Raw genomic sequence first — 23,137 nt, 5'->3', positions numbered from 1 at the left:
ATAATAATAAATTAAATATTAAAACTAATATGCAATGATAAACTTACTCTCTATATGCACATGATAATGACTCGATAATGCAAACTATACAGTTTCCTTTCCAATATTCATAATTTTGATTGACTTCATGTCAATGGATGGACTTCAGGTCCATGAGCTCATTCATAATCATTGATTATGTGTCGACAATAAAATTGGACTTATTTATAAGATCCCCATTATCTAGTCCATTATATTCCGCGCGCAAATGCATATCGGTTCCTTAAATATATCGATATATAATTTCAACATCTCGTGATATTGTCAGTACTGAATCAGTGATATCTGAATATATTTGGTACCATTTCTTTTCTATATAGGCCATCTATTATCATTCAGATATCTATGCCACTTCTGGGACATCCAACTTTATTTACTCCATAGGAGTACCAACTCGCAAACTTGTCATTTTCTTATTACTAGAAATATGTGAACCGATATGACTCTCACACTATATTTCACGTGTGCTTTATTGTTCAATTTGGCAAGAATGTAATTTTTCATTACATATTTTTCTATGACTAATGTATAGCTCGCTATACCACATATAGGGCTAAACTGTCTATAATTAAACCATAGATTTTAATGTAACATATCACATTTTGATAAGGTGATAAAAGTGGTATCATAATACATCTTCATAACCAAATGAATACCATCATTTCTAATTCCATGAACCTCTACTTGATGTATTTCATATTGAAAACAAACCACCGAACTTCGAGTTCATTGGGGATAATTTACTTGTTTGTTTTTACCAACTTTTCCTTATCATTCTCCCCTAAGGTGGTAAAAACCATAACCACCTTAGACCTTAATTTCTCATATCACCGATAAGAATTTATATGGGCATTTTTGTACATTAACAAAATCTTTTGGGGAGTAACATATAATGCAGTTGGATTTTAAGTGTGCTAAATCACAATGCCCAATTCGGAGACTAACGATTCCATATAATAATCAAACTGTGATCTCCAATATTAAATATACTCAGTCTTCGTGTAATGTCTTGCCTTTAATAAATTTACACGAGAGAGTTACAGCACTTATATTTTCCTTAGGATAAACTTCAGGTTTATCAAAACGGGTGTATGTAATAAGAACCCGGATGGCCTGAACTGTCACATCTTAGTCATTTCATGTCAACTTTCTCAGTTATGGCAATCTTTCATGAGAATAGAATGTGTGTCAATCACTTATCACATACCACATTTTAGTTGACTATATTTCTCATGCTAATCTTCTGGTTAGCAATATATGTATCATATAAACTCAATTTAAGATTTGTCTATCCGGTTAGACAAATGATGTGACATAGACACAACAAGTGTCTCATATATGTAGGCAAGACTCATCAATGTTCCTTTAGGGGACATTACTATATTACTCTTTGAGTAATTTCATATATTATTATATGAGAAGATCAATAATTATAGTTTCATAAATATATATAATGGAGATTAATAATTACCAAAATATGAATCTACGTTAAACCATAAAAAAAAACATTTGTGAGTAACTATTGTTCAACCAAGCCAGCAATTATAATTCATACCATCATAGGAAAAATCTTCTTGTCATTACTATAAATCAATATTAATAAATTCAAGAGGAATAATCTACTTGTCATTACTATAAATCAATATTGATAAATTTAAGATAGGCTATGCATACATACTTTACTGACAAAGTACATGAACAAAATACCACAACTTTCTCTATGTACTGACATACTATGGTGTATTCTATCAAATTTACTTACTTGCTAGTTGCTACTATCAAACTCTAACACAATTAAATGTTTAAAAGCGGTATATTACTGTATTATAATGTACAAGAACATATGGCTACATAAAATATACTATATGTTAAAGTTGAAGTTATCAAATTGCACCTAACCTATGGCCGCATAGTCACGTTGCTTTAGGGTCTTTGTTTGGCATGTACACCAAAATTACGAAAAACATGATGATTTAAATTATACGCAAAGGGTTTGGAGTCCGTATGTGTCCAATTATAAACAGATTATCACGAAATAATATCAGAGAATTTAAATTGCATATGGACATACGGATACACTGATATTTAAACGTAATAATTTTTATCAAAGATAATTTTAATAAACAATCACATAGAGATAGCATACCACATTACCACATAGATATAACATACATAGAGTATTGAGCTGATAGAACCTCAATAGAGTATAATAGTAATTCAAGTATACCGTACCAGTCGAGATAGTAACAGTTTGAATGCTTACTAATGTTAGAATTCGAGACTCTATGTCATAATTTGTATCAATATTTACTTTAGGCCATATTTTTAATATCTGTAAATATTATGAACTTCAGATCATAAATCTGTATATGTAAATACTATGAATTTCGAGTCATAGTTTCATTATTTGCAAACACTGTGAACTCCAAGCCATAGTGTGAATGTCAAAATTTCAACCCATAAATAATTTTTCCTTTCTCATATCAAACTCTTGCATATACGAGTTTCATATTCTCACATGACTTTTCATGAGATATTTTCATTTCTTTCAATGAACTAATTTGGCTCAATAAGGCCACATCATTAGACTCAATTAAGGCCGCAACATTAGGCTTATCATAACGCCATATTCTCGATCTATACTACAGACGGAGTCTTTATGAGATGTCACATTCACTTCAAAGAAAGAATCAAATTTCATATCTCATTATATTATTCAACTTCAGGTGAACAAGAATTAATTCGCAAATAAATTTGCCTTTCATAAAGACCGCTTTAAACTAAACAATTCATATATCGGACTTCGGCCACTAGCATTTACACGTGGATTTCTGGCCACTTTTACTTATACAATATGAATATATTGTATTGATGAGACGGTGTTAAATTATTACACACCTTCAAAACTTTGAACTTCTGGCCAAAGTTATAAGTAATATGGACATATCTCCTCATCTTTGTAAAATAAATCTGTTGGAACTTCAGGTCCAAATATTGTATGATATATATGTCCTTTCTCAACGAGAATGTAATAACGATTAATAAAACCAATACGTAATTAAAAATAAATTTTTTTTTTTTTTTGATGATAATTAACGTCTGAAAACTTAATTATTTTAATTTGAGAGTGAGTTAATAGTTAATACAAGTAGTTTTCATCGTATAAATGCAAGAACGTAGACATACCTGATCCGATCTTGAGACTTGAGAACACGATTGAGATTTAAACAAACCTCAAGTGGAACACAATGTGATTAATACATGCTCCACTAGTTCTTCTTTCAATACCATTGAATTATTTCAAAAACCAAAGATATCAATGAAATACAACCCAACATTCGATATTGGCTTACAGACCCACTTAATTAGGGTAGTAATTAGATTTGATATGAACCTTTAGATTATCATTATCAGATCTTAATAATATATGAAGTATAAACAAATTATTAAGATTACTAGTTTCGTTTTGCTCAGTTGGTTAAGACTCGTGCTGATAACGTGTTGTGAAATAAAGAGGGAGAATTGGTAGAGAGAAAGTAAAGGCGGACAAAACTATATTCTTATTCCATTATAAGGGGTATATATACACATGCAATGGGTAGAGTTTCCATAAGATGATATATTCTATAATCCTATAAGATATGGACATCCATATTATAATAATATTCATAACAGATTTGAATTCTTGTTTCAGACCATCACTTTTCACTTTTTATCTGATGGACATATATGATTATCTTATGGTTAAATGTAACTATAATGGTACCGTCAGTGTTATAATTTATGGTAACTTGTTTTCAATAGTGGTCGTATTTAGATGTAAAATGGTTACAAACTCCAGTCTTATTGTTTCAGACCAAAATGACCTGTATGGAGCAAGACCAACGGTTTTCCATCTCTTAAACAAGTGAATTCGATTTTTTCTATGATAGAATCCAAGTTGAAAGGAAGAAGTTTGTTTGTCCTTTAACTTAGTTTAGGTATTCTCTCGACCTATATAAAAGAACACAAATACTCATTTAAGACCAATGATATTCGTCCTAACTCAAGTTTGAGATGGTATATCTGAATGTGTACCATATTTATAAAACTTCCTTAAATATAGTTAAGTTGATTAAGATAACAAGTTAACTACATCATGTAAAATGACTAATCTAACCTTAATCTAACCACTTCAAGTTAAAACACAAATGTCACGTGTCATATTCTAATTGGTTGTGTATGAAAATTGTCATACACATTGTGTGAGTGTATCATCTTTCAAGGTAGGTAGTACGGTACCATTTATGTAATAATCTATATTTTCTACAATTAGTCTCCCTTGTGACGGACGCTATTCATCACAAGGTGAAGACGGGTCAAATCAATACCATATTAGCTAATATGGATACTAGTGGGGCATGTGTAAGTATTATTATATTCATCAATAGGTCTTGGTATAGACGGATGGGGCGAACAGACGGGTAAAGACTTCTAATAAAATGGGTAGGGGGGACAAGTGGGGCACCCCCCATGTGCTTCCCACTTTATGGCAAATGGATATTTTGTGAGGGGAAATGGTATCCTTCTATACGTATAGACGGATAGTGTCCGTCTATAATGAGAATTTGTGTATATTCATAAGGGTCTTGGTAAAAGCAAACAAAATAATAAAAATTTGGGGAGCTCCCAATATTCCGTCTGTGGCAGGAATAATTGTACTATCTATACCTCACCCTTTCTCATGACTCTCTCAAATTTTTATTCATCATATTCATCTCTCTACTCTCTAGACTAATCTCCATTTTTAAAACCCAAATTAATTCTTCTCTCTAAAAACACCATTTTCATCTTCATCTAATAAGGTTGTAACATTTCCATCATAATCTTTATCTCCTACCTTCCTCGAGACATAGGGTAAAATAATGGCTAAAAATCACATCCAAATAAGCTTGAAAAAAAACCAATCGAAGGTAAAAAGTTGATTATTGTGTTGGTTTTTTTTTTAATTATGCAAAAATTTTAAAGTCCTATGTCATTTTTTACTCAAAGTTGATAATTTTATTGGGTTTTTGTTTGATTTATGTTAAAAAAGGTAGAATCTTTTGTGTTTTGATTTGTAGATCTGGGGTTGTTGATAAAAAAAATGAGGATTTTATCCAAATCAGAGAGGTTTGGAGTTGTAATCTTAGTTCACAGTATCATTTGTAAAAAATTCACATTGGTTTAATTATTAATTTTTTTGATGCACTAATTTTTTGTTTTATTTGTAAAAAATTCTTAGTTTCAAGATCTGGGATTTATTTGTAAAAAAATTTAGCAATTCTTGTTGGTTAATAATAGATTTATTTGTGGCGTAGTACTAATGCATTTTTCTTGTCATGTAGTAGCGTTTAACGCCGTCATTAGTTACCGGCACAAAAAAGAAGAGCAATAGACCAATATGCGCGGAAGAGGTATGACTGTAATTTGGAATATACTCCTGCCATAACCTAAGAAAAATGTAACCACCTTAGTGTTGATAATGTCACCACATTTGTTGAGAAATGTACCTACGTTTGAGTGTGTTGCTATTTATGTTTGTTTGAGTTTAAAATGAATCTTAACACGTTAACATAAATGACTAAACATGATGACGTATGCGTGTGTTGAAAATGTGACCAATTTAGCGAAAAATGTACTTATGTTTAAGTTGCTCATTATATAAATGTTTATTAGGGTTTAAAATGAATCCTAACATGATAACATAAATGAGTAAACATGGTGACATATGTGTTAGTGTTGAATATGTGACAACCTTAGTTGAGAAATGTACCTATTTTGAGTATGTTGTAATTTATATCTATAAATACTAGTAAAAGGCTAGGATGAAAATGTCACGTAGACAATGCCACATGGGATGAAAAAAAGCCACGTACACAATAACAATGTGACTTGGCAAACTAATATGACATGGATTATCAATTTATTATTATATTGCATTAATTTAATTCACTTATTTTCTTTAAAAATCCATCCATATTCCATTAGCTTTAAACTTAATCAACTCAAAAAAACTACAATAAAAAAATACACATTAACTATAAGTTAATAATTTCAAGAAATATCATATGGATTAGTATTATATGTATTCGAAATAAAATAAAATAAAAAACTGAATACATAAGAAATTAAGAACGAAGAAGAATAAATGAAGTTGAAAAAAAAAAAAAAAAAATTGTATTGTCAGATTTGTCACAATTCACTACTTTTTTTTTGAAAGGCACTAATTCACTATTGTTGTTATTATAACTTTGTTGTATATAGAAGATGTTTTATAGAACTAATTAATCAACAAATGAGTATTAAATATCATATAAAATATTTTCTTAGGAAAATATAAAATATATGGCAAAAAAATATTTATTTAATTTAAGTAATTTACAAACAAATTCTGTAAATATTTAAATAAAATTAAACACTAATAATAAAGTTCTAAAAGGGTAGTAATACCGTGTATTTAGTTCATGAAATTATTTCACGTAAAGGATAAGGTTTTGGAAAATATAAAATATCATATAAAATATTTTCTTAGGAAAATATAACATATATGGAAAAAAAATATTTATTTAATTTAAGTAATTTACAAACAAATTCTGTAAATACTTAAATGAAATTAAACACTAATAATAAAGTTCTAAAAGGGTAGTAATACCGTGCATTTAGTTCATGAAATTATTTCACGTAAAGGATAAGGTTTTGGAAAATATAAAATATATGGAAATGAAAATATTTATTTAATTTAAATAATTTACAAACAAATTCTGTAAATACATAAGTAAATTAAACACTAATAATAGAATTTTAAAAGGATAGTAATACCATGTATTTAGTTCATGAAATTATATCACGTAAATGATAATTTAAATGAAACCTTCTCCATTCCACTTTTATTGTTTAATTATCCTTTAAAATTTATTCCAAATTAATTATTTTTTTCAAAATTTAGTATGATAAATGACTTAACTATTAGTATCTATACAATATAATAAAAAAGGCAAGATGAGTAGTTTATTATTTGACGTGTGTCATGTTAAGCAATTTTAAGTGCCACATTTTATGTTATTTTTCTTTGTATTTTATCTATGCAATATAGTTAAAAGCATACTTAATGCATTTAATTTTTAATCCACGCGTAATTTTTCTATTGGTTACTAATAATTCAATTATATTAATTACTTAATTATCTAACTAAAAGTAAGTAATTATCTAACTAAAAATAATCTCTAAATACCATGTGTTACATGCTTATAAAATATAAATGTTCCGGGTGTAATTCCAGAGCATGTATAGTTACCACCCGTGGCTTGTTGAATGATGTCTTTAGTTGGATTCTCCTTGGGTCTTAATCGTTCCTCTCGGCCTCTCTCCGCAACAATGAACGGCGAGGGCTTGGCTTTGTGCCAAGCGTACTCACTCCGACGCTCAAGTCGGTAAACTTAAAGGATAAGTTGTTACTTGGCTGAATGTATATTGTAGAGAGATAAGGAAGATATTACCAGATGTATAGTGTATTTAGGTTTAGTTGTGTATTTGTTGGATCCTTTCCTCAATGAAGATTGAGGAGTATTTATAGGCTTTCACCTTTTGTCACGTAGTGGCCAAGTGGCTAGCAGGTGGAAAGACTGATCTACCCCTCGGCCGAGGTTTCTATGGCAGGCCGGCGGGCCCTGTTGACTCACCGCCGAGGGGTCTTGGATATGAGTACGCGGTATGTGTCCCGGTGGCGGGTTGCCATCCGAGACCAGTGAATGACAGCCGATGGGCCGGCTATCGGCTAAATTTGTTTAAGTCGTTGACTTCTTGTGGATATCTTTGACCTTGCTCAATATGTTGACTTGGTCAGCGGTGCAGAATATGCCCCATCAATTTGCCCCCAGCGTAGTCTATGCCGTGGTATGGGCTCCGATGTACGTTTGAGCGTATATTCTGCGTAAGTAATTTGCGGAAAATTTCTGCATCGGCTTCTTCTGCGGCGGCTTCTTTTACCTCGGCCTGGTCTTTCTTAGGCCGTACCATATCCCCCCTCCACATGGATGTGTAAAGGGCATCCGATGTGGAAAAGAAAGTGACGCTGGCCGAGACCAGGATTGAGTGTGCCGGTTGTTTTTGATTGCCCCGCCGCGCTACTTAGCTTGTTGACCATGTGGCCTACGCGGAGAACAGATGCTTGGGAATTTGTTGAGGAAGGTGAATAGGCAAGGAGATATGAATAGGCGTGTTGAAGACGCTTGGTTACTGTTGCATTGATTGACGTCTAACTGTTGCAACGATTGACATTCCGTAATTGCATGCCCGACACGTGTCTGCATGCTGATTGGTTGACGCCTCATGGGTCATTCGCGATTGGTCCTTCTTTATGGGCTTTTCCCTATAAATAGGGCAGTTATCCCGTGAAATTGGCCACCAATTTCATTCTCTAAAATTTTCCTCTAAACTTTCAAGGGTTTTCTTTGTCTTCTAATTCTCGTAGTTGTTACTCCGTGAGTGTTTTCTTTAAGGTAAACAAACAAACTTTCCCATTTCTTAATTTTGTAAGTCTTTATGGTAAACATGTCTTCTCGCTGATGCCGGTCCTAGTAAGCCGGCGCCGGGGTTCCCGTCGCGTCTTGATGAGGAGGGGAAGTTGGACGCCCTCCTGATAAGGCACAGGGGCCCCGGTGTCTCCTTCTCCTGAAGTCGATCCTCGAATTTTGGAGGAATGGGAGGATGACTACGATGTTGATGATGACGCGAGACAATTTTGGTGATGATCTTTGAAGAGGCTCGTCCCAAAGAGGTGAGGCGATGCGTTATGGATCATGGTGACGTCTGCAAGGTACGCGTTGACCGAACTTGGACCCATAAGTTGGCGATTGTTCTGTGAGAAATTTTTCGAGGGCCATTTCTTTTTCGGCGGGGGTACAAGATTGTTATCCCCGAGGAGGGTCAGCCGTCTGTTGCCCTCCGCCGGGCCATACCGGCGTATACATGCGACACTTGGAGTTCGGGCTCCGGTTTCACCGAATGAGTACGTCATGGCCATCATTAAAGCTATGAACGTCGTTGTGGCCCAACTGCATCCGTTGGCCATGAGGACGATAGTCGGCTTTGTGTGGCTTTGTCTCTTCAAGGGGGAGGCCCCGACGGTGAATTTATTCCGCCGGCTTCATTATCTCCAGCCGTCAATCGCTGGCCGCGTCGGTTGGTATAGTTTGCACACGGAGAAAGGTTATGTTTCTGTTGACAAACTTACTTCTTGCAAAGACCGGAGAGATCGGTGGGTGTATGTTAAGGTGCTTGGATGACTATCCGCCGCCTCTCCTTTCAAAGACCAAGTGAATTTGCGGTGTGAGACTAGGGCGGAGCATGACGGATGGGTCGGCGGAAGAAGCTCAAGATGGATGCCGCAAGGTCCTTCTTAAAGAGGATGAGAAGTCGCGATGAGGCTTTTTGAGGCGGACAAGGGTGGGGTGTCGAAAAATGGATTCCCCAACGCAGATCATTCTTCGGGATGAGCCGCTCGCCATGTCGGCCTCATACCGACCCTAGCACGGGGTGAGTGGGGTCGGTGTGAGGCCCATCACCGCTCTTAATGTTCCTGTTTTTCGAACTTCGATTTATTTCTTCTACTTAATTCTTGCTTTTATTTTTTTTTTCGCACCACTTTGGACGGGACTTGTCTGAGGATATCCTCCGGAGAATGGGGCTGCACAAAGACAAAACCGTTGCTAACTTGCATCCCAAGGCTCTGACCCATGACCGTAGGACGTCGCCGAATGATCTTATGGACCAGCGGCTGAAAAGTTTGAATGCGGTGGAGGCCCGTGCGAAGGTTGTTAGTAACATGACGCGCCATACGCGAAAAACAAAGCCTTCGGCGGTGATGGCGTCGACATCGGCTCCGTCTTCCATCCCCCCTGTTCAGAAGGGGACGGTGGAGATCGTTTACATCTCTAATGGGGATGACTCTGACGAGGAGGAGGGGTCTCTCCTTGTCCGTAAGAGAAAGCGACAGCTTTACCGCCGCTGCTTCCGCTGGACGAGGAGATGCGCCCTTCGCCAAGAAGGCCAAGCACGGATCGGGTCTATCCGTGGCTCGATTTAGCCGTTCATCAGCGCCGCCGATGATCGGCTCTCTTCGGCATGTCGATGTATGTTGATACTGATGCTTTCTTTAAATTTTGTAGATCAGCCACTGTCAGTCGCCGCTCTTATTGAGCGCGTAAGTGGAAGAGAAACCCGCAGCCGGTGATCATAACGTCGCCATTGGCTTTTCATCCCGAAAGTTTCCCTTTCCCGACCGCGACTAGTGATCGAAACGTCACTGCCGACTCTTCATCCCGAGAAGGTTTCCCCCTCCCGCTCGTGGCGGGAGGTGCAAGGTTGGTCGAGGAGTCGGCGAGGTGGAACGAGCTGGCCGGTGCTCGTATTATAGAGCAGGAGAAGGTCGTGGCTCGGTCCGCTCTTGAGCTTGATGCCACTAAGAAGGTGGCCGCGAAGGCGGGCCGGATCTCCTCAATGAGCAAAGGCTTAGGGAGATGTTGAGAAAGCGCTCTTGGGCCGAGAGAAAGCTTAGGGAGGACGCCGAAAAGGAGGTCCTTCTTTGAGAGAGCCAAGGCCGAGGCCGCTGCGGCCGAAGTTGCAAAGTTCTTTGGAGAAGTGTGACCTTGTTCGAGGCATGCCGACCTTTATCTCCAAAGCAGAGGAATGAATTTAGGGGCAAATTTCGAGATCCAGGGGAAGGTGATTCGAGCAAGGAGGCCATCATCGTGCAAAAGGAGGATGACATTGAGATGCTCCAAACCAAAATGCTCCCGACATGTGTTCCGACCGGGATCCGCCGGCAACCGCCAGGAAGTAATTGAGGAGCTTTTTCCTCTTGAAGGTTCCTTTCCGTGGGACAAATATGACGAGCTGTTTGACGATAAGCTCGAAGCTAAGGAGAAAGCCGTGGAGGAGAAGGTCAAGGAGGCGGCGAGAGTGAAGATAGAGCAAGAAGCGGCCGAGGAGGCGGCAGCTATCGCTGAGAGGGCTAAAGCGGCCAAGGAGGAAGCCGATTGGGCGAGGGCAGTTGAGGCTGCCGAGGCTAAGGCTGGGGCTGCTGAAGCTGAGGCTGCTAAGGGAGCTGCTGGGTTGCCCCTCGAAGAAGGTGCTGCTACCGCTGCTGATGGCGAGCAACAACAGACATAGGGAGATGATATCTGTAGCCTTTTGTCTTTTGGTTTGTCCTTGTAATTTCTTGTAATTCGTTGAACATTTTTAATAAGAGCTCGTTTCTTCTGCCTCCGGCCTGGCCGAGGTTTTTACCTCACTTCTTTTTCTTGCGCTAGTATTTGAGCCTCAACTGTACTTTTAGCGTCTTTGTCTTCGTCTGGGTTGTCTCCTTTCGTTATTAATTGAGTGTCTCTTTTGTTTCCGCCTCGGCTTGGCCGAGGCAGTCTAGAGCGCGTATCTCAATTGTGTTAACGCTTCTAAGGCATTTTGATTGCTTTGCGAGTATCAACTGCGCTGGTCGTGATTGCCGCTCTTGTCGGTGTGACAGTGTGAGCCAGCATCTGCTTCTTGTTACTGACTACCGTGGCGTCTACCACTTGTGGTGTCTTGCGACGGCGCCTATTTCTTCATGAGACTGCCGTGGCGTCTACCACTTGGAGTGACTGCGACGGCGTCCAACCTCTTGGGGTGACTGCCGTGGCGTCTACTACTTGGGGTGTCTTGCGACGGCGCCTATTTCTTCATGAGAGGCTACCGTGGCGTCTACCACTTGGAGTGACTGCGACGGCGTCCAACCTCTTGGGGTGACTGCCGTGGCGTCTACTACTTGGGGTGACTGCGACGGCGCCTACTTCTTCATGGAGACTGCCGTGGCGTCTACCACTTGGAGTGACTGCGACGGCGTCCAACCTCTTGGGGTGACTGCCGTGGCGTCTACTACTTGGGGTGACTGCGACGGCGCCTATTTCTTCATGGAGACTGCCGCTCTTGTCGGTATGACAGTGTGAGCCGACATCAAGCTATCGATAAAGATGCCGCTCTTGTCGGTATGACAGTGTGAGTCGGCGTCTGCTGCTTCCTAGTGACTACGGGAAGAATGAACATTTTGATGGAAGACTTGGATGATTTTTCATTTAGGTAAAAACATGCGTCGGGGTGCCCACAGCTGTTTTGGACACCTCCACCGCTACATAGAGTATTCCCGAGATTACCAGCGTCCTAATGGCCTATCAAAGGCACAACGTCCTAGTCAGCCGCTAGTTACATCCATGAGGTCGCCCTCCTGTTGTAAGGATAGACTTTTCCCTTTCTCTGATTTCTTTGCCACTTTGAGGGATTGCATGTTGCATCCTCTGGCGGCTATCTGGACGTTGACCACCTCGTCATTCTCGTCTTTGGAGACGAGCTTATGCGCTTCCCCCCAGAGACATACATCGTGTTAGGGCCGGATGGACATCACCGCATCGCCTCGCTCGGGTGACTCGGCCTATGAGAACGTTGTAGGCGGACGAGCCGTCGATGACCACGAACTCAGCCAGACATTCTTAGCCGCATTCTTTTCGCCGAACGTCACCGGAGTCCGATCGACCCCATGGTACCAGCCGGCCGGGGAAGTCGTATAGTGGGTTGGTGCAGGGCTCAAGTCCTTGACTTTCGGCCGAGGCCGAGGAAGCACTCCCGAACATGATGTTCGTGTACGCGCCCAGTGTCAATCGGGCACCTCTTGACCAGGTGGTTGGATATGTCCAAATTGACTACAAGTGGGTCGCTGTGAGGAGCGATGACTCCTTCGTAGTCCTTCCTTCCGATGGTTATATCGGGGACGTTGGAAGCGGGGATCGCTGTGTTGGGCACAAAGTTGATGGCCTGATATAGCTCGTTCAGGTGCCGTTTGTGCCCATGAGCGGACCCTCCGTTCTCGTTGCCCCCGATGACAACATGGATCACTCCTATCCGTTCAAGACGGATTTCTTACCCGAACCGTTCGCGTCAGTCTTTTGGCCTTTGGCAACGTACTTGCCGAGGCTCCCCTTCCGGATCAGCTCTTCAATGGCATTCTTTAGATGCCGGCAGTCGTTGGTTAAATGGCCGGTGTGGCCGTGGTACTCACAGTACTGGCTCGTGTCACCGTCACTTTTTGGCTTGGGGGGTCTCTCCCACTTCTGGCCCTCGCTTTTGCTCAGGGCAAAGACCTCGGCGGCTGATACGACGAGAGGGGTTTTATCACTATACCGCCTCTGGTGGTATGTTCCCGAACTCCACCCGGCGCCTGTCGAGTCCTGTCTCCTGGCAGGTTTGTCCGACCGTGACCTATTGCTCTCACGGCGTCTTTCATCGGACCGTGACCTGTTGTTGTCACGGCGTCTCTCATCCGGGTTGTCCTCCCGGTGGCTCTTCTTTTCGGAGGGCTCGGCCTCGCTGGGGCCTACCCAGGTCTTGTGGTAGTCCTCTACCTTGATGGCCTGGTCGGCCATCTTCCTAGCGGCGTCCAAGTTCAGGCCTCCGCACTTGATGAGCTCATTTTTCAAGTCTCCCCTTGGGAGGCCTTTCATCAGCGCGAAGGCCGCCAATTCGGGATTAATTTCTCGAATCTGCTGGACCTTTCCGTCGAACCTCTTCACATAGCTTCGTAGAGACTCGCCCCCCTCCTGTTTGATAGTTAGGAGGTCCGACGTCTCCACGACCCTTCTCTTGTTGCAAGAGTACTGGGCTAGAAAGGCGTCCCTTAGGTCGGCGTAATAGTATATCGAGCCGTCGGGAAGCCCTTTGTACCAACTTTGAGCCATCCCATGCAAAGTTGTTGGGAAGACTCGGCACCAGACCTCATCGGGCTGCTCCCATACCGACATGTAAGACTCGAAAGCCTCAGCGTGGTCGGCTGGATCACTATCTCCTTTGTATGATAGGGGTGGCAACTTGAGCTTAGTTGGCACCCGACTTCTAGGACGTAGGCGTTGAGGGGTCAGTCGACCACGTGTCGAACGACACGCGACGATCGGCTCCTCGCATTCCTAATCCGCTCCTCTCCCTCGTAGCGGGAAGGACTTCTTCTTCGACTCGGACTTCTTCTCCAACTCTGGCCGAGTCGAACTCCTCTGGTTCCTTTGGGGTAAGCCTCGTTCGTGTTGCGGGGACGCTGTCCTCCCATGAGTCCGGAAGGACTTAGGTCTACCACGCCCACTTTGGGCTCCCCGGCGACTTGGCTGGGTCGGCTTCTCCCGGTGCTCCGTTCAAATTTCTCGGAGTCACGTTTTGGGCCCCGGTCTCTGGGCGGTTTCCGCCGCTCTTGTCGGCGTGACAAAGTGTGAGCAAAGCGTATTACTAATTAGGTCCAGGACCATTTTCAGTTTTGCTATGTCAACCACGTGTCCCATGATGGTGACCTGGTTGGTCGGCGCGGCGTGTCCGGCATTATTGGCATCCCGAACTCCGGTTGGATTACTCCGCCGGTGGAGGGCCGCACGACTCAGACTGTTGAAAGTATCATCGTGGTAGAATGCGGTTTCGTCGGTCACGACTGCGTCTTGTTGTTTTGACATCTTAGCTTTTTGGGTGGGTTTTTGTTGTTTTTTTTTTTGTTGTTGTTTGGGAATGAATGTGACTAGCTTCTAGTATCTTTCCCCACAGACGGCGCCAATTGTTCCGGGTGTAATTCCAGAGCATGTATAGTTACCACCCGTGGCTTGTTGAATGATGTCTTTAGTTGGATTCTCCTTGGGTCTTAATCGTTCCTCTCGGCCTCTCCTGCAACAATGAACGAACTGAGGGCTTGGCTTTGTGCCAAGCGTACTCACTCCGACGCTCAAGTCAGTAAACTTAAAGGATAAGTTGTTACTTGGCTGAATGTATATTGTAGAGAGATAAGGAAGATATTACCAGATGTATAGTGTATTTAGGTTTAGTTGTGTATTTGTTGGATCCTTTCCTCAATGAAGGTTGAGGAGTATTTATAGGCTTTCACCTTTTGTCACGTAGTGGCCAAGTGGCTAGCAGGTGGAAAGACTGATCTACCCCTCGGCCGAGGTTTCTATGGCAGGCCGGGGGGCCCTGTTGACTCACCGCCGAGGGGTCTTGGATATGAGTACGCGAGTATGTGTCCCGGCTGGCAGGTTGCCATGCCGAGACCAGTGACAGCCCGATGGGTAATTTGCATCGGCTAGGCTGTTTAAGTCGTTGACTTGCTGTGGATATCTTTGACCTTGCTCAATATGTTGACTTGGTCAGCGGTGCAGAATATGCCCCATCAATAAACAAAATAAAAAAATATTAGTGGCAAACACAAAAAAATAAATTAATACAAACTCTTTGTTTTCCTCTCATAAATTTGGTATTAATTTACATATTCATTTAACTTTTTTTTTTTCTTTTATTTAATATTTGGTCTTTTGGTTTTCCTCACAATTATTATACTTTGTATTTATTTCACCATTTTTTTTATTTCCCCCTTAGTTCACACAACATTCTTCTTCTCTCAAATAAATTATTGAAATTAATTACAAAAATTTCCTTATATAAATATCATAACAATCCTATTTTTCATTTTTATCCAAAAAGTTGGTAGGTAAAGTATGCATATATAACCAATTGAATTATTTAACTTTTTTATTCTTATTATGTTTTGAATTTATTTATAGTTTGAATCTTATATAAATATTACAACAATCCTATTTTTCATTTTTATCCAAAAAGTTGGTAGGTAAAGTATGCATATATAACCAATTGAATTATTTAACTTTTTTATTCTTATTATGTTTTAAACTAATTAATAGTCAGAATCTTATTTAATTATTATTTTTGTATTTGTATTAAAATTACAGGATGATGACATACTCACATATCAAAAACATTGCATGAAATCTGGAAATATATGGTTATGAAACTTTTTTTGCAATTATCTTTTGACTTGAATATATTTTTCAGTTTCATTGAGTTTTCCTTTTTTTATTATTATTATGATGTATGCACAATATCAAATTGTACTATGAATCTATAATTATTGGTGACATGTTACATTATATATTCCAACCCTTGGAATATTAATTGACAAATGTTGTAAATTGTAATAAATTGTCTTATACCCTTTCGTGCACTTTATTAGTTTTCCGTGTACTCTTCAACTTGTATTTTGTCAATCATGTTATAAATCAAATATATTAGTCGACAAACAGATTATAAATCAAATGTCTTAATGGAAGTGTTGAAGTTATACGCACCAAGGATACAAATCGGATCTTTTAATGGGGATCAAGGTAAATATTTTGCATGGTTTTTGATTGAAATCCAACGATCATTTTCCAATCCATTGTTCCATTTTGAATGCTTTCAAGCCTTTAAATCATTTTTTATTTTCCATCAAATATTTTCTTCTAGCACTTTCAATATTGGAGCATGTTGTAAAGGATTTGGCGAGGGAGGTGTTAGGGGAATCTAAAGGGAATAGACCATCAAGTAAGGACACATCTTGGTGGAACGATGTGGTGAGACAAGCGATAAAGACTAAACGTGAATGCTATAAGGTTCTGGGGAAATGCATGAGTGATGAGAACTTTGAAAAATATAAGGAGGCTAGACGAGCCGCTAAAAAGGCCGTACGGGATGCGAGGGCAAAAGTTAACCAAGAAGTGTATGCCAGGTTGGACACGAGAGAAGGAGAGAAGGATATCTATAAACTGGCTCGCATAAGAGACCGAAAGACGAGAGATATTGGGAGAGTTAGGTGTGTGAAAGATATGGACGACAAGGTTCTGGTTCAGGATAACGAGATAAAGGCTAGATGGAGTTCTTACTTTGATAATTTATTCAATGGACATCAGGAACAAGGTTTTGGGGATGTAGAGGTAACACCAAGCATGGTTAATCGGGAATTTGTGCGTAGAATACAAAAGAGTGAAGTTAGAAAGGCGTTAAGGAAGATGGGGTCAAAGAAAGCTGAGGGACCGGATGGTATACCCATAGAAGTTTGGAGGTGCTTCGGAGAGAAATGGATTGAATGGGTAACCATGCTCTTCAACAAGATTTGGAGGAGCAACAAGATGCCATCGGCTTGGAGGAAAAGCACTCTTGTCCCTTTGTACAAGAACAAAGGTGATGTCCAAGAGTGTTCCAATTATCGGGGAATTAAACTTATGAGTCATACAATGAAGTTATGGGAGCGGGTAATCGAGCAAAGGCTTAGGAGATATGTAGACATCTCGGAAAAACAATTTGGATTTATGCCCGGGAGATCGACTATGGATGCGATTTTTATCATGAGACAGTTGATGGAATACCATCGAGACAAGAAGAAGGATTTGCATATGGTTTTTATTGACTTGGAAAAGGCATATGATAGGGTACCAAGAGAAGTACTTTGGTGGACTTTGGCAAGAAAGGGCGTGTCGCGAAAATATATTGACCTCATAAAGGACATGTATGAGGGGGCTAGTGCAAGTGTTCGCACTAATGTTGGGAGAACGGAAGAATTTCCTATTACCATCGGGGTGCATCAAGGTTCCGCACTTAGTCCTTTTCTCTTTGCTATAGTTATGGATGAGTTGACAAGGGATATTCAGGACGACATCCCTTGGTGTATGATGTTTGCTGATGATATTGTGTTGATTGATGAGACAAAAGAGGGGGGAGAGAAAGTTGGAATTGTGAGGCTTTAGAGACTCGTGGGTTCAGCCGAGCAGAGTAAGACCGAGTATTTGAGGTGTCAGTTCACTAAGGTGGCGGGGTTGAGATCGACAGAGGCGGGGAGTTTTATTTTCGATGGGAATGTTGTTGAGGGTTCGGATTTCTTCAGATATCTAGGATCTATTATTCAAAAAGATGGGGAGTTAGACGGAGATGTGGCTCACAGAATTAAAGCGGGATGGTTGAAATGGAAGAGTGCTTCAGGGTTTCTATGCGATAAAGATATGCCCCAAAGATTAAAGGGAAAATTTTATCGCACGACAATTAGGCCTGCCCTACTTTATGGCTCCGAGTGTTGGGCCGTGAAACATTGTCACATTCAAAAGATGAGTGTGGCGGAGATGCGCATGTTGAGGTGGATGTGCGGACATACAAGGAAAGATCGGTTAAGGAATGATGTGATTAGGGAAAAGGTAAAAGTGGCGCCAATAGAGGACAAGATGATGGAAAACCGACTAAGATGGTTTGGCCATGTGAGAAGGAGACCTATGGACGCACCCGATTAGGAGGTCGGAGACTTGGAGAACAGAAAAGGTCCCTAGAGGTAGAGGAAGACCGAGACAGACATGGTTGAGAGTGGTAGAGCACGATATGAGAGTTCTGGGGCTTGAGGAGAGTATGGTGACGGAGAGGGCACAATGGAGGGAAAGGATACATGTGGATTTTTAGTATTTGATGTTTTTTTGACAGATTTAGTGTTTTTTTTATTTATTTAATTTAAAGAAATTAATTTATTTATTTTTCTCTCCTTTATTACACACTTTTTCAACAACCACTTTCTTATAGATTTTACTTGGTTCATTCCGGATCCTTAACTCTATTTCGGTTTTTAAAAATCGTTTTAATCTTTTCTCTCGATTTAAATTTTAAGTTTTTATAAAAGAAAGACGGAATTCGATTTTAAAACCCCTAAGTTCAGCTTGACTTTCCATTACATTTTCGTTCTCCCTTTTTGTTTTTCATCTTCCCTTTTTTTATTCGCATTTTGAGGCGTACGTTCACCCATGGACGGTTCGAAAGGATGATTCATGTCAGCCGACCCCAAATCATTTTGGGATTAAGACTCTGTTGTTGTTGTTGTTGTTGTTGTTGTTGTTGTTGTTGTTGTTCTATATTATCACCCTTTTCTTTAATTTCTACTTTGGGGCTTACTTTTTACCAATGTTTCTTATAACTTTTTTTTTAAAATTACAAAATAATGTCATCGTTTAAGGGTAGAATTCTCACATTACTCCACCAATTGCAAACTTTTTCCTTTTATTTTCAATTGGTTTTTTATCTTTTCTTAATCTTAATTATTGCACACAAGCAAGTGAGGTGATAATTAAAAAAATGGAAGAAGTATAATAATACAAATTGTGTATTCTTATTTCTTTGAAAATCATTGGGATAGGCGTTAAAGCTCTTCACATAAAAGTTTACCAACAACAAAAGATATAGAGATGACTCTAATTGACAAGAGATATAGTCAAAATGAAACTAGAATGATGTCCATTGTTTAACAAATACATTTTCTCGTGTATCCTCTCAAAAATTGCTCATATATAATTTATTTTTAAAATTATTGAATGCGTATTTAGTCTAAAATTTTATTTGTATAAGTCACATGTCATCAACTCCTTGCTAATAATTTAAGTATATCACTTAGGTATTTCGTTATACAAAAATCATTTCAATAATATTTTTCCCAATACGTTGGAAATCAATTAAATTTACAAGGACAATGTTGCAAGACCGACGAGCCGACAAGAATTGTAAATGTATTATTTGTTAAAAGTTTAACAAACTACATTGCATTTAAGAAAATAAACTTGTAATTTTAACCTAATTAGTAAGATAAACATAAGTTGTATTTTAACATAGCGCTTTCTGCGCATTATTCATATCGTCTCTAATTGACTAAAGGCAATATGTAAAATTCAGTTATAAAATATCATTACCATCCATTCATTTATATATTTTACATATTTACTTTATTTTACATTTCTTTTTTCATTAGAATACCTTAGGTAATAAGGAATAGAATTAGATGTCCAAGTGTCCAACATTTTGTTTCTTTGTCGGATAGAAATAGGACCAAGGTTCTCCGAACGCACCAAAACAACACTAAAAATAATTTATCAAGTACTAGAATGCCAAAAGCCGTCAATGTTGAGTAAACTAAATAACCACCATGACAAAGCCAAGCGCCCTCGAAATTCAGAGACAATCTAAACACCGTAAAAAGAAAAGTACAGAACAAAAACAGAAAGGGATTAACAGTAATTAACACAACAAGACAACCTTGAATAAAAGGACAAAGACAATGAGGACCGCAGAAAAATAAGAGTAGTTTTCAAAGTTAATATTCCACTGTTTGAATGCAATTTTACGTTTCCCATAATTTGTGTTGACTTTCCTTATAGGCTTTGAGAATAAGTTGTTTAAAGTGCTCTAATGAAACAAAAGGCAATACAATTTCCCATTTAATTTATATGCAATACCAGTTTTTAAAATCAGATAATGGACATTTGTATATTCTTTAAAATGAGGAATTCATGGGTTTTGGTGCTATAATATATCTTACCCTCATGAACTGTGATAGGGACCCTCTTTATTGCCTTGCTTAGGTATCCTACCAACATATCTCCAAGATAATAAGCAAGAAGACAAACAAGCCGAATAACGCATTCATGAACGATACCGCAAAAATAAAAGAACAAAAACAATCAAACCCGTGATTCTCACGGGTCACAAAACTAGTTTATGTTTATTTGGGTTTAAAATAAATCTTAACATGTTAACATAAATGACTAAATATGGTGATATATGTGTTTGTGTTGAAAATGTGACCACCTTAGCTGAAAAATTTACCTATGTTTAAGTATGTTGCTCATTATAGAAATGTTTATTAGGGTTTAAAACAAATCTTAACAAGATAACATAAATGAGTAAACATGGTGACATATGTGTTACTGTTGAATATGTGACCAACTTAGTTGAGAAATGTACCTATATTTGAGCGTGTTGTTATTTATGTGTATGTTTTGGGTTTAAAATGAATCTTAACAGGTTAACATAAATGACTCAAGATGGTGACAAATGTGTTAGTTTTGAAAATGTGACCGCTTTGATAAATGTATCTATGTTTGAGTGTCTTACTCACTATAGAAATGTTTGTTTCAGTTTAAAATGAATCTTAACATAATAACATAAATGAGTAAATATAGTGACATGTGTATTAGTGTTGAACATGTGACCACCTTAGTTGAAAAAATGTATCTCGTGATAACACATGTGACCATTACACTATATGTTTGTTTAGATTTGAATGAATATTATAGTGATAACATCTAAGAATAAATTTGGTGACATATGGTTTGTGTTAAAAATGTGACCATCTTAGTCTCGAAATGTAACCCTGTTTTAAATATTGTCATATTAGTTAGAATGTGTAAATGAATATAATAATGATAACATTTATTAATAAACATTGTGATATATGAATTATGTTAAAAATGTTATCACCTTAGTCTCGAATTGTAGCCATGTTTTTAATTATTGTCACATTATTTAGAATGTGAATGAATGTTATAAGGACAACATCTACGAATAAACATGGTGACATATGATTTGTGTTAAAAATGTTACCACCTGAATATCGAAATGTAACCCTGTTTGGAATGTTGTCATGTTAGTTAGAATGTGTGAACGAATATTATAATGACAACATCTATGAATAAACATGATGAAAATGTTACCATATTTGTGTCGAAATGTAACCCTGTTTAGAATGTTGTCATGTTAGTTAGAATGTGTGAATGAATATTATAATGACAACTTCTATGAATAAACATGGTAACATATGAAAATGTTACCATCCTTGTCTCGAAATGTAACCTTGTATGAAATGTTGTTGTATTAGTTAGAATATGTGAATGGATGTTATGATGGTAACAGCTATGAATAAACACGGCGACAAATGAAAACGGTACTACCTAAGTCTCGAAATATAACCATATTTTAAATGTTACCATATATTAGTCAGAATGTGTTGCCATATATTTTGTTTGAAGGACGATTTTAATGTAAAGTAACGGTAAAGTTTCATACTTATTTCGCAGAAATTCGTATGCAACCGCAACACCTAAAAATGGACAAAACAAAGTCCGGCGTTAGACAAACCTCGAAGCAGTTGGAGGTGCAAACAACAAAGAAATTGGAGGTCCTCCAAAGGGTGTTGCCAAGAAAAAAAATGAAGGGGGCAGAGGCCATTCATGGACTATTATCTGTTTAACTGTCAGTTTGTAATAAAACTTATGTTTAGTACTTGGTGGTTTGTTTGGGGATATGTTATTTTGGAACAGAATTTTAGTCCCTCTTGATGTCAAGACATCTAAGACAATGTTTGTTTTGTGACCACCTTAATAATTATAAAATGTCATCATTATCTATTTAAATGTGCTCAATTTTTCTTAACAACTGTAACTATGTCATCATAAACATCTAAAAATGTCTTAATTTTTGTCGAATATATGACCACTGAAATTATAAAATATTTCAAGGAGTAGTATGTGACAATAAGAGAGTACAATGTTACCATTTAAGAGACTATAGTAGTATATTACCTTCATTTCTAAAATACTACAAAAATTTGTTCGTTTAATTTCTAATGTTACCATAAGAGAGTACATTGTTACCATTTGAGAATGTATATAAAATTGTAATTAGTTGGTAACAGATTTATTTTAAATGGTAACATAACATAATGTTAATATAAGATACTAATACATGACCACATCAGTAGTAAAATACTACATACTTCGTTCTTTTAATTTCTAATGTTACCATGGAAAATATAATGTTACCAATTAAATTATACTGGTAGTTTGAAATGGTTTCTAAAATAATAGCATACTTAGTTAAACTGGTGACATACTGGAGTGAAATTATAACATTTAATGTAACCAATTAATAGGTAGAATGTTACCATCTTAGTTATACCATTAAAATCTAATATTAAGGGACACATATGTGCCACTAACATAGCCGATGTCTCGTTCTTTGGTGAATAAAGAAGATGTGATTAAATTTGAATATTAACATTTAATGACTTATAATGAACATCTTATATATTAAAATCTAATCGTATGTGATTGAGATGGTGACATGAAAGTTTGTGTAAAATGTTATTATCTAAGTCAATAAATGTAACCATCTACAATAAGTTTCTTTGATTTAAATGAATCTTATAATGATAACATATATGAATAAAAATGTTAACATGTGAGTTTGTGCTAAAATTGTTACCATCTTATTAAGTATGTGTTGCCACTTTACAGAATGTATGCCATAAATGTTACCACCTTTAGTAAAATGATATCATCTTAGACTGAAATGTAACCATAATAACAATACTTAATTGGTCTTAAAAATGTCAACAAATAAG

General features: G+C 38.1%; 1 long non-coding RNA gene across 2 annotated transcripts; it reads left to right on the top strand.

Moving 5' to 3' along the window:
* Window positions 1–4,688: 4,688 nt before the first annotated feature.
* On the top strand, window positions 4,689–22,079 carry LOC141657347 (uncharacterized). Of its 2 annotated transcripts, none has more exons than XR_012548730.1 (3): window positions 4,689–4,991; window positions 5,409–5,474; window positions 21,813–22,079. It is a non-coding gene; the product is annotated as an uncharacterized LOC141657347 (long non-coding RNA). The 2 variants fall into 2 exon arrangements; XR_012548729.1 differs by having other exon boundaries at window positions 5,406–5,474.
* Window positions 22,080–23,137: the final 1,058 nt, after the last annotated feature.

This window comes from Silene latifolia, chromosome 5 (genome assembly GCF_048544455.1).
Source record: "Silene latifolia isolate original U9 population chromosome 5, ASM4854445v1, whole genome shotgun sequence".
In the NCBI taxonomy this organism is placed as follows: domain Eukaryota; kingdom Viridiplantae; phylum Streptophyta; class Magnoliopsida; order Caryophyllales; family Caryophyllaceae; genus Silene; species Silene latifolia.
The sequence above is the reverse complement of the archived record's forward strand: the minus strand, read 5'-3'. Positions and strand labels throughout refer to the sequence as shown.